The sequence below is a fragment of the Aristolochia californica genome, unplaced genomic scaffold (genome assembly GCF_029961685.1).
Source record: "Aristolochia californica isolate CCGP_79_NKW_82.1479 unplaced genomic scaffold, dmAriCali1.0.hap1 SCAF_12, whole genome shotgun sequence".
Lineage (NCBI taxonomy): Eukaryota > Viridiplantae > Streptophyta > Magnoliopsida > Piperales > Aristolochiaceae > Aristolochia > Aristolochia californica.
In genome coordinates this window covers 10,791,994-10,805,666 of record NW_027181793.1, presented here as the reverse complement: position 1 = coordinate 10,805,666, position 13,673 = coordinate 10,791,994, and positions in this window count along the sequence as shown.

Sequence of the window (13,673 nt, the reverse complement as noted above, 5' to 3'; positions counted from 1 at the left end):
TTGATTTAAAAAAACAATGAACATTGAAAATGAAGATGAAAAAATGTAGAGAGGGATAATTAATACAAGTCTTTGTAATTTTGAGGGATTTTAAACTCTTTTAGTTTTTATATATTAGGTTTTGCAATAATCGCAAGAAGGGGGAGGCAGGGGATTTTTAACTGAGCGTTGACCCCCAATCCACAAGTCATTTCTTAGAAAAAATATCCCTTGACGCAAGATTGATCGATCAATCACTTTACAATGATCTATGATTGTTTGGTCAGCTATTTTGGAAACAGGCAAAAAACGGCTTGTGTAAATCGGGTAAAAAATGACTCTGTAATAAGGTTTGGATCCATAGGTCATTTGCATCTTTAACATGTTTCAACCATTCATATCCATATTTAAAACATATTAGGATCAATTAGAAATCTTTTTCTTATACAATTCAAAGTTGTTAGGGCAAAACTTGTCGAATTTCCTAAACTTGGATAACAAAACTTTTGTGTTCATTGTGGTGTGTGAATAAATTTTATGTACTTACATTCGTTATTGTTCTTAATTTTTTCCATACATAAACTCTAAATTTTTTATTTTGTTCTAATCTATTTGCCTTATCTTTTTGTTTACGAGATAAAGGGAAAGTGAAAACTCAAGTTTATGTTTTTAAAAAAATATATTTACATCTAAAATGGAGTTGCACAAATGTAGAGAGAGATAATTCCAAAAAGTCTCTATAATTTTTAGGGATTTTAAAATCTTTTCAATTTTATATATTAGGTTTTGCAATCATCGGAGGAAGGGGAAAGCAAGGGATTTTTAACTTAGTGTTGACTCTTCTTACAAAAATATAGCCCATTACACATGATATTTTGATCAATAACTTTACAATGATCTATGATTGTTAGGTTAGCTGTTTTGTAAACGAGGAAAAAATGGCTTCTTTGACTCGGGTAAATATCCCCCTGCACGTTCACCTGAGAATTTAATGAGCATTTTTTGTTTTCTTAAAAATGTTTGGATCCATAGGTCATTTGTATCTTGGACATTTTTCAACCGTGCATATCCATATTTAAAACATGTTAGCATTAATTAGGAATCACTTTCTTTTCAAATTCCAAGTTGTTAGGGTTGAACTAGTAGTATTTTCCAAACTTGGATAACAAAACTTTTGTGTTCATTTTATGCGTGTGAATAAATTTTCTTTACTCACATTATTTATTGTTCTTAATTTTTCCCATACTTAAACTCTAAAATTTTCATTTTGTTGTGATCTATTTACCTTATCTTTTTGTTTACGAGTGAAAGGGAAAGTGAAAACTCAAATTTTGTTAAATAACAAAAATGTATATATCTAAATTGGAGATGCATAATGTAGAGAGAGATAAATCCCAAAATCTTTGTAATTTTTACTGATTGTAAACTCTTTTAGTTTTAATATATTAGGTTTTCAATCATCGAAAGAAGGGGAAGGTGGGGGATGTTTAACTGAGTGTTAACTCCCAATCCACAAGTTATTTCTCACAAAAATATAGGCCTTTACACGTGACTGATCGATCAATTACTTTACAATGATCTATGATTGTTAGGTCAATTTTTTTTTAAAATGGGAAAAAAATGGCTTGTTTGGCTCGGGTAAATATCCCACCGCTCGTTCACTTGGGAATTTATAGTGCATTTGTTTTTCTCTTTTAAAGGTTTGGATCCATAGGTCATTTGCATTTTTTACATGTTTCAACAATGAATAACCATATTTAAAACAACTGAAGATCAATTAGAAATCCATTTCTTATAGAATTCCAAGCTGTTAGGGTTGAATAAGTGGAATTTCCAAAAATTGGTAACAAAACTTTTGTGTTCATTTGTGGTGTGTGAATAAATTTTCTCTACATACATTTTTTATTGTTTTTAATTTTTCCCACACATAAACTCTAAAATTTTCATTTTTTGTGATCTATATGCCTTATCTTTTTATGTTTTTATGAGATAAAGGGCAACTAAAAACTCAAATTTTTATTAAAAAAAATATATGTAAAAAATGGAGATGCACAAATGTAGATGTCTGTTTAATTTATAGGGATTGTAATCTCTTTTAGTTTTTATAGATTAGGTCTTGCAATCATCAGTGGAAAGGGGAGGCGGGGGATTCTTAACTGAGTGTTGACTCCAATTCCAAGTGTCATGATTCACCGATCAATCACTTTACAATGATCTATAATTGTTAGTTTAGCTATTTTGTAAATGGGCAAAAAATGGCTTGTTTGACTCAGGTTAATATCCTACTGGACGTTCACTTTTGAATGTTAAAGCATTTGATGACCTCTTGAAAAGGTTTGGATGAATAGGTCATTTGCATATTTAAGATGTTTCAACCATGCATATCCTTATTTAAAACATCTTAAGATCAATTATAAGTCTCTTTCTTATAAAATTCTAAGCTGTTAGGTTGAACTAGTGGAATTTCCCAAAACTTGGATAACCAAACTTTTGTGTTCATTTGTGGTGAGTGAATAAATTTTCTTTACTTACATTTGTTATTGTTCTTAATTTTTCCCATACATAAACACACCAATTTTCATTTTGTTGTGATCTATATGCCTTATCTTTTTGTTTATGAGATAAAGGGAAAGAAAAAACTCAGTGATTTAAAGGAAATATACATCAAAAATGGAGATCCACAAATTTTGATATAGATAATTCCAAAAACTATCTGCAATTTTGACGGATTGTAAACTCTTTTAGTTTTCATATATTAGGTTTGCAATCATCGGAAGAAGGGGAAGCAGGGGATCTTTTAACTTAGTGTTGACTCCCTATCCACAAGTCATTACTTACAAAAATATAGCCTATTACACGTGATTGTTTGATCAATCACTTTACAATGATCTATGATTGTTACGTTAGCTATTTTGTAAATGAGAAAAAAATGGTGTCTTTGACTTGGGTAAATATCACATCACATGTTCACTTGAGAATTTAATGAGCATTTGTTGTTCTCTTAAAAAATTTTGGATCCATATTTAATTTGCATCTTTGACATGTTTCAACCATGCATATCCATATTTAAAACAAGTTAGCATAAATTAGGAATCACTTTCTTATCAAATTCCAAGCTGTTAGGGTTGAACTAGTGGAATTTCCCAAACTTGGATAACAAAAGTTTTGTATTCATTTTATGTGTGTGATTTTCTTTACTCACATTTTTTATTGTTCTTAATTTTTCCCATACATAAACTCTAAAATTTTCATTTTGTTGTGATCTATTTTTCTTATCTTTTTGTGTACGAGTTCAAGGGAAAGTGAAAACTCAAATTTAGATATATAAAAAAAATATACATCTAAAATGGAGATGCATAAATGTAGAGAGAGATAATTCCAAAAAGTCTCTATAATTTTGACGGATTGTAAACTCTTTTAGTTTTCAAAAATTAGGATTGAAATCATCAAAAGAATGGGAAGGCGGGGGATTTTTAAATGAGTTTTAACTCCCAATCCACAAGTTATTTCTCACAAAAATATTGGCCTCCACACATGACTTATTGATCAATCACTTTACAATGATCTATGATTGTTAGGTCAGTTTTTTTTAAATGGGAAAAAATGGCTGGTTTGACTCGGGTAAATATCCCACCGCTCATTCACTTGAGAATTTAAAGAGCATTTGTTTTTCTCTTTTAAATGTTTGGATCCATAGATCATTTGCATCTTTGACATGTTTCAACAATGCATATCCATATTTATAACAACTTAAGATAACAAAGGGAAAGTAAAAACTCAAATTTTTATTAAAAAAAAATATATGTCTAAAATGGAGATGCACAAATGTAGATAGAGATAATTCCAACAAGTTTGTTTAATTTTTAGGGATTGTAATCTCTTTTAGTTTTTATCGATTAGGTCTTGCAATCATCAGAAGAAAGGCGAGGCGGGGGAAAGTGAAAACTCAAGCTTTGATTTAAAAAAAAAATATGTACATCTAAAATGCAGATGCACAAATGTAGAGAGAGATAATTCCAATAAGTCTCTGTAATTTTGATGGATGGTAAACTCTTTTAGTTTTTATATATTAGGTTTTGCAATCATAGGAAGAAGGGGGAGGCAGGAGATTTTTACCTGAGTGTCGACCCCTAATCCACAAGTCATTTCTTACAAAAATATAGCCTGTTATGCAAGATTGATCGATCAATCACTTTACAATGATCTATGGTTGTTTGGTCAGCAATTTTGGAAACAGGCAAAAAAAGGTATGTTTAACTTGGGTAAATATCCCACCGCACGTTCACTTGAGAGTTTAATGAGCATTTGTTGTTCTCTGTAAAAGATTTTGATCCATAGGTCATTTGCATCTTTAACATGTTTCAACCATGCATATCCATATTTAAAACATATTAGGACCAATTAGAAATATTTTCTTATAAAATTTAAAGTTGTTAGGGCTGAACTTATCGAACGGATAAAAAAAAAATTGTGTTCATTGTGGTGTGTGAATAAATTTTCTTTACTTACTTTCGTTATTGTTCTTAATTTTTCCCATACATAAACTCTAAAATTTTCATTTGGTTGTAATCTATTTGCCTTATCTTTTTGTTTACGAGATAAAGGGAAAGTGAAAACTCAATTTTTTTATTTTAAAAAAATATTTATACATCTAAAATGGAGATGCACAAATGTAGAGAGAGATAATTCCAAAAAGTCTTTGTAATTTTTTGGGATTGTAAACTCTTTTAGCTTTTATATATTAGGTTTTACAATAATCGGAAGAAGGGTGAAGCGGGAGTTTTTAACTTAGTGTTGACATTGATCATTGCTTACAAAAATATAGCCCGTTACGCGTGATTGTTTGATCAATCACTTTACAATGATCTATGATTGTTAGGTCAGCTATTTTGTAAATGAACAAAAAATGGCTTTTTTGACTCGGGTAAATATCCCACCGCACGTTTAGTTAAGAATTTAATGAGCATTTGTTTTTATCTTAAAAAGGTTTGGATCCATAGGTCATTTGCATCTTTGACATGTTTCAACCATGTATATCCATAATTAAAACATGTTATCATCAATTAGGAATCACTTTCTTATCAAATTCCAAGCTGTTTGGGTTGAACTAGTGGAATTTTCCAAACTTGGATAACAAAACTTTTGTGTTCAGTTTATGTGTGTCAATAAATTTCTTTAATCACATTTTTTATTGTTCTTAATTTTTCCTATGCATAAACTCTAAAAATTTCATTTTGTTGAGATCTATTTGCCTTATCTTTTTGTTTACGAGATAAAGGGAAAGTGAAAAATCATATTTTGATATATAAAAAGAATGTATACATCTAAAATGGAGATGCATAAATGTAGAGAGAGATAATTCAAAAAATTCTCTATAATTTTTACGGATTGTAAACTCTTTTAGTTTTCAAATATTAGGTTTGCAATCATCTGAAGAAGGAGGAGGTGGGGGATTTTTAACTGAGTGTTAACTACCAATCCACAAGTTATTTCTCAAAAAAATATAGGCCATTTCACATGATTGATTGATCAATCACTTTACAAAGTTCAATGATTGTTAGGTCAACTTTTTTGGAAATGGGCAGAAAATGGCTTGTTTGACTCAGATAAATATCCCTAAACCCTAAACCCTAAACCTCACGTTCCCTTGAGAATTCAATGAGAATTTGTTTTTCTCTTTAAAAGTTTTGGATCCATAGGTCATTTGCATCTTTAACATGTTTTAATCTTGCATATCCATACTTAAAACATGTTAGGATCAATTTGGAATCTCTTTCTCATAAAATTCCAAGCTGTTAAGGTTGAGCTTGTGGAATTTCCTAAACTTGGATAACAAAACTTTGTGTTCATTTGTGGTGTGCGAATGATTGTACTTACATTTGTAATTTTTCGTAATTTTTCCCATACTTAAACTCTAAAATTTTCTTTTTGTTATGATCTATTTGCCTTATCTTTTTGTTTACAAGATAAAGGGAAAGTTAAAACTCAAGTTTTGATTAAAAAAATATACATAAAAAATGGAGATGCACAAATGTAGAGTGAGATCATTCCAAAAATTCTCTATAATTTTTAGGGATTTAAAACTATTTTAGTTTTTATATATAAGGTTTTGCAATCATCAGAAGAACTGGGAGGCAGGGGAGTTTTAACTTAATGTTGACTCCTAATCCACAAGTCAATTCTTACAAAAATATAATCCATTATGCATGATTGATCGATCTATCACTTTACAATGACCTATGATTGTTAAGTCAACATTTTTGTAAATGGGTTAAAATTGGCTTGTTGGGCTCGGGATAATATCCCAGCGCACGTTCACTTGAAAATTTAATGAGCATTTGTTTTTCTCTTTAAAAGATTTGGTTCCATAGGTCATTTGCATCTTTAACATGTTTCAACCATGCATATCCATATTTCAAACATGTTAGGATCAATTGGGAATCTCTTTCTTATAAAATTCCAAGCTGTTAGATTTGAACTAGTGGAATTTCCCAAACTTGGATAACAAAACTTTTGTGTTCATTTTTTGTGTGAATAAATTTTCTTGACTTACATTTGTTATTTTTCTTATTTTTTCACATACATAAACTCTAAAAGTTTCATTTTGTTGTGATATATTTGCCTTATCCTTTTGTTTACGACGTAAAGAGAAAGTTAAAACACAAGTTTTGATTTTTTTAAAAAAATTATACATCTAAAATGGAGATGCACAAATATAGAGAGAGATAATTCCAAAAAGTCTATGTAATTTTTAGGGATGTTAAACTGTTTTAGTTTTTATATATTAGGTTTTGCAATGATTGGAAGAAGGGGAAGGCTGGGGATTTTTAACTGAGTGTTGATTCCAAATCCACAAGTCATTTCTTACAAAAATATAGCTTCTTACGCATGATTGATCGATCAATCACTTTACAATCATCTATGACTGCTAGGTCAGCTTTTTTGTAAAAGGGCAAAAAATGGCTTCTTCAACTCAGGTAAATATCCAACCGCACGTTCACTTGAGAATTTAATGAGCATTTTTTTTCTATTTAAAAGGTTTGGTTCCATAGGTCATTTGAATCTTTAACATGTTTTAACCATGCAAATCCGTATTTAAAACATGTTAGGATCAATTAAAAATCTATTTCTTATAAAATTTGTAGCAATTAGGGTTGAACTAGTGGAATTTCCAAAACTAGGATAACAAAACTTTTGTTATAATTTGTGAAGTGTGAATGAATTTTATTTACTAACATTTCTAATTTTTCTTAATTTTTCCCATACATAAACTCTAAAATTTTCATTTATGTTGTGATCAATTTTCCTTATCTTTTGGTTTACGTGGTAAAGGGAAAGTGAAAACTCAAGTTTTGATTTTTAAAAAAAATATACAACTTAAATTAATATGCACAAATGTAGAGATAGATAATTCCAAAAAGTCTTTGTAAGTTTTAGGAATTGTAAATTCTTTTAGTTTTTATATATTAGGTTTTTCAATCATCAGAAGAAGGGGGAGGCAGGGGACTTTTAATTGAGTGTTGACTCCCAATCCACAAGTCATGTCTTACAAAAATATAGCCCGTTACGCATGGTTGATTGATCAATCACTTTACAATGATCTATGATTGTTAGGTCAGTTTTTTTGGAAATGAGGAAAAAATAACTTGTTTAACTCGGGTAAATATCCCACCACACTTCACTTGAGAATTTAATGAGCATTTGTTGTTCTATTTAAAAAGTTTGGATCCATAGGTTGTTTGCATCTTTAACATATTTGTACCATATATATCCATATTTAAAACATGTCAAGATCAATTAGAAATCTCTTTTCCAATCTCTATGGTTGAACTAGTGGAATTTTCCAAACAAGGATAAAAAAAATTTTGTGTTCATTTGTGGTGTGTGAATTAATTTTCTTTACTCACATTTGTTATTGTTCTTAATTTCTCCCATACATAAACTCTAAAATTTACATTTTGGTGTGATCTATTTGCCTTATCTTTTTGTTGAATAGATAAAGGGAAAGTGAAAACTCAAGTTTTAATTTAATCAAAAATATTGATCTAAAATCGAGATGCATAAATGTAGAGAGAGATAATTCCAAAAAGTCTGTGTAATTTTTAGGGATTGTAAACTCTTTTATTTTTTTATATATTAGGTTTTGCAATCATCGAAAGAAGGGGGAGGTGGGGGTTTTAAACTGATTGTTGAATCCTTATCCAGAAGTTATTTCTGACAAAAAATATAGCCCATTATGCATGATTGATCGATCAATCACTTTACAATGATCTATGATTGTTAGGTCAGTATTTTTGGAAATGGGCAAAAAATGGCTTGTTTGACATAGCTAAATATCTCACCGCACATTCACTTGAAAGATTAATGAGCATTTTGTTGTTCTCTTTAAAAGGTTTGGATCCATAGTTCATTTGCATCTTTAACATGTTTCAGCCATGCATATCCATATTTAAAACATTTTAGGATCAAACAGAAATCTCTTTCTTATAAAATTCCAAGCAGTAGGGTTGAACTAGTGGAATTTTGCAAACAAGGATAACAAAAAGTTTGTGTTCATTTGTGGTGTGTGAATTTATTTTATTTACTTACATTTTTTATTGTTCTTAAATTTTCCCATACATAAACTCTAAAATTTTTATTTTGGTGTGATCTATTTGCCTTTTCTTTTTGTTGACAAGATAAAGGAAAAGTGAAAATTAAAGTTTTAATTTAAAAAATTAAATATATCTAAATGGAGATGCACAAATGAAAGAGAGATAATTCCAAAATGTCAGACTAATTTTTAGGGATGTAATCTCTTTTACTTTTTATATATTAGGTTTTGCAATCATCGGAAGAAAGGGGAGGCGAGGGATTTTTAACTGAGTGTTGACTTGCTATCCATAAGTCATTTCAAACAAAAATATAGCCCGTTATGCATGATTGATCGATCAATAACTTTACAATGATGTATGATTGTTAGGTCAACTGTTTTGGAAATGGGGAAAAAAGGCTTGTTTGACACTGCTAAATATCCGACCACGTTCACTTGAGAATTTAATGAGCATTTATTGTTCTCTTTAAAAGCTTTGGATCTATAGGTCATTTGCATCTTTAACATGTTTCAAACATGCATATCCATATTTAAAACATGTTAGGAACAATTATAAATCTTTTTCTTATAAAATTCCAAGATGTACGGTTGAACAAGTTGAATTTCCCAAACTAGGATAACAAACTTTTGTGTTCTTGTTTGGTGTGTTAATAAATTTTATTTGCTTAGATTTGTGATTTTTCTTAATTTTTCATATACATAAACTCTAAAAATTTCATTTTGTTGTGATCTATTTTCTATATCTTTTTGTTTACAAGATAAAGGGAAAGTGAAAACTCAAGTTTCTATGTAAAAACAGAAATATACATCTGAAATGGAGATGTACAAAAGTAGAGAGAGATAGTTCCAAAAAGTCTTTGTAATTTTTAGGGATTGTAAACTCTTTTAGATTTCATATATTAGGATTTGCAATAATCGAAAGAAGGGGGAGGCGGGGAATTTTTAACTTAGTGTTGACTCCCAATCCACAAGTCATTTCTTACAATAATATAGTCCGTTATGCCTGATTGATTGATCAATCACTTTACAATAATCTATGATTGTTAGGTCAGATTTTTTGTAAATGGGCAAAAAATGGATTAATTGACTCGGGTAAATATCCCACCGCACGTTCACTTGAGAATTTAATGAGAATTTGTTGTTCTCTATAAAAAGTTTTGATCCGTAGGTCATTTGAAACTTTAACATGTTTGAACCATGCATATGCATATTTAAAACATGTTAGCATCAATTAGGAATCTCTTTCTTTTCAAATTCCAAGCAGTTAGGGTTGAACTTGTGGGATTTCCCAAACTTGGATAACAAAACTTTTGTGTTAATTTTTTGTGTGTGAATAATTTTTTTTTACTTACATCCGATATTGTTCTTTATTTTTCACATACATAAACTCTAAAATTTTAATTTTTTTATGATCTATTTGCCTTATCTTTTTGTTTACAAGATAAAGGGAATGTGAAAACTCAAGTTTTCATTGGAAAAAAAATATACATCTAAAATAGAGATGCAAAATTTTGAGAGAGATAATTCCAACAAGTCTCTATAATTTTTAAGGATTGTATACTCTTTTAGTTTTTATGTATTAGGTTTTGCTATCATCGGAAGAAGGGGAAACGGGGGATTTTTAACTGAGTGTTAACTCTCAATCCACAAGTTATTTCTTACAAAAATATAGGCCATTACGCATAATTGATCGATCAATCAATCACTTTACAATGATCTATGATTGTTAGGTCAGCCTTTTTGTAAATGGCAAAAAATGACTTGTTTGACTCGAGTAAATATCCCACTGCACGTTTGCTTTAGCATTTAATGAGCATTTTTTGTTCTCTTTAAAATGTATGGATCAATATGTCATTTGCATCAATAACATGTTTCAGCCATGTTTATCCATATTTAAAACATGTTAGGATCAATTAGAAATCTCTTTCTTATAAAATTTCAAATTGGAGGGTTGAACTAGTGGAATTTTCAGTACAAGGATAACAAAACTTTTGTGGTCATTTGTGGTGTGTGAATAATTTGTTTTTACTTGCATTTGTTATTTTTCTTAGTTTTTCTATACATAAAGTCTAAAATTTTCATTTTGTTGTGATATATTTGCCTTATCTTATTGTTGACGAGATAAAGGGAAATGAAAACTCAAGTTTTGATTTAAAAAAAATATATAGATCTAAAATTGAGATGCACAAATGAAGCGACAGATAATTCCAAAAAGTCTCTGTAACTTTTAGGGATTTTAAACTCTTTTAGTTTTTATATATTAGGTATTTCAATCATCGGAAGAAGGGGGAGGTAGAGGATTTTGGACTGAGTGTTGACACCCAATCCACTAGTCATTTCTTACAAAAATATAGCCTGTTACATATGATTGATCAATCAATCACTTTACAATGATCTAAGATTGTTAGGTAAGTTTTTTTTGTAATTGGGCAAAAAATGGCTTGTTTGACTCAGGTAAATATCCCGCTACATGTTCACTTGAGAATTTAATGAGCATTTGTTGTTCTCTTTAAAAGGTTTGGATCCGTAGGTCATTTGCATCTTTGACATGTATCAACCATGCATATCCGTATTTAAAACATCCTAGCATCAATTAGGAAACTCTTTCTTATCAAATTCCATGCCATTAGGGTTGAACTTGTGGAATTTCCAAAATTTGGATAACAAAACTTTTGTGTTCATTTTTGGTGTGTGAATAAATTTTCTATACTTAAATTTGTAATTGTTCTTATTTTTTCCCATAAATAAACTCTAAAATTCTCTATTTGATGTGATCTGTTTGCCTTATCTTTTTGTTTACGAGATGAAGGGAAAGTGAAAACTCAATTTTCTATTTAAAAAAAAATATACATCTAAAATGGAGATGCATAAATGTACAGAGAGATAACTCCAAAAAGTCTCTAAAATTTTTAGGGATTGTAAACTTTTAAAGTTTTGTATATTAGGTTTTTCAATCATCGAAAGATGGGGGAGGTGGAGGATTTTTAACTGAGTGTTGACTCCCAATCCACAAGTCCTTTCTAAAAAAAAAATGTAGCCAGCTACGGATGATTGATCGATCAATCACTTTACAATGATCTATGATTTTTAGGTCAGATTTTTTGTAAATGAGCAAAAAACGGCTTGTTTTACTTGGGTAAATATCCCACAGCTCGTTCACTTGAAAATTTATTGAGCTTTTGTTGTTCTTTTTTAAAGATTTGGATCCATCGGTCATTTGCATCTTTAACATGTTTGAACCATGAATATCCATATTTGAAACATGTTAGGGTCAATTAGAAATTTCTTTCTTATAAAATTCAAAAATGTTACAGTTGAACCAATGGAATTTCCCAAACTTGTATAACAGTACTTCTGTGTTCATTTGTCATATGTGAATAATTTTTCTTTACTTACATTTGTTATTGTTCTTAATTTTTCCCATACATAAACTCTGAACTTTTCATTTTGTTGTGATCTATTTGCCTTATCTTCTTGTTTACGAGAGAAAGGGAAAGAGAAAAATCAAGTTATGATTCACAAAAAAAAAATATACATCTAAAATGGAGATGCACAAATGTAGAGAGAGATAATTCCAAAAGTCTCTGTAATTTTTAGGGATTGTAAACTGTTTTAGTTTTTATATATTAGGTTTTGTAATCATCAGAAGAAGGGGGAGGCGGGGGATTTTTAACTGAGTGTTTACTCCAAATCCACAAGTCATTTCTTACAAAAATATAGCCCATTACGCAAGATTGATTGAACAATCACTTTACAATGATATGCGATTGTCAGGTCAGCTTCTTTTTTGTAAATGGGTAAAAAACGGCTTGTTCGACTTGAGAAAATACCCCCCTACTCGTTTATGTGAGAATTTAATGAGCATTTGTTTTTCTCTTTAAAAGGTTTGGATTCTATGAAATTGGGTTGAAGACCCTATTACAAAATGACTAGCCACTTAGGCAACCACTTTTGCTAACTAATAAACTCAAGATCTTTTATCTCACTAATTCATAGGAGACTATTCCTTAACACTCCCCCTCACGTATAGGCATGTAGATAATTTGGGTGGAATTCCCACATAATGAGTGATTGCTCTTATACCATGTTAAATTGGGTTGAAGACCCTATTCCAAAATGATTAACCACTTTAGAAACCGCTTTGCGAACTAATAAACTCAAGATATTTTATCTCACTAATCCATGCGAGACTATTCCTTAACATATCCATAGGTCATTTGCATCTCTAACATGTTTTAACCATGCATATCCATATTTAAAACATGTTAGGATCAATTAGAAATCTCTTTCTTATAAAATTCCAAGCTATTAGGGTTGAACATGTGGAATTTCCAAAATTTGGATAACAAAACTTTTGTGTTCATTGGTGGTGTGTGAATAAATTTTCTTTATGTACATTTGTTATTCTTCCTAATTTTTCCCATACAGAAACTCCAAAATTTTCATTTTGTTTTTATCTATTTGCCTTATATTTTTGTTTACGAGATAAAGGGAAATTGAAAACTCAAGTTTAGATTTAATAAAAAAAAACATCTAAAATGGAGATGCACAAATTTAGAGAGTGATAATTTAAAAAAGTCTCTGTAATTTTTGGGGATTGTAAACTTTAAAAAAATTTATATATTAGGTTCTGCAATAATCGGAAAAAGGGCGAGGCAGGTGATTTTTATCTCAGTGTTGACTCCCAATCCAAGTCATTTCTTACAAAAATATAGCCCGATATGCATGATTGATCGATCAATCACATTACAATGATCTATGAATGTTAGACTAGTTTTTTTGTAAATGGGAAATATGGCTTTATTGACTCGGGTAAATATCCCACCGCCCGTTCACTTGAGAACTTAATGAGCATTTGTTGTTCTCTTTAAAAGGTTCGAATCTATATGTCATTTGCAAATTTAACATGTTTCAACCATGCATATCCATATTTAAAACATGTTAGGATCAATTAGAAATCTCTTTCTAATAGAATTCCATGTTGTTAGGTTTTAACTAGTGGAATTTCCCAAACTAGGATAGCAAAAATTTTGCTTTCATTTGTGGTGTGTAAGTAAATTTTGTTTGCATACATTTGTTATTGTTCTTAATTTTTCCAATA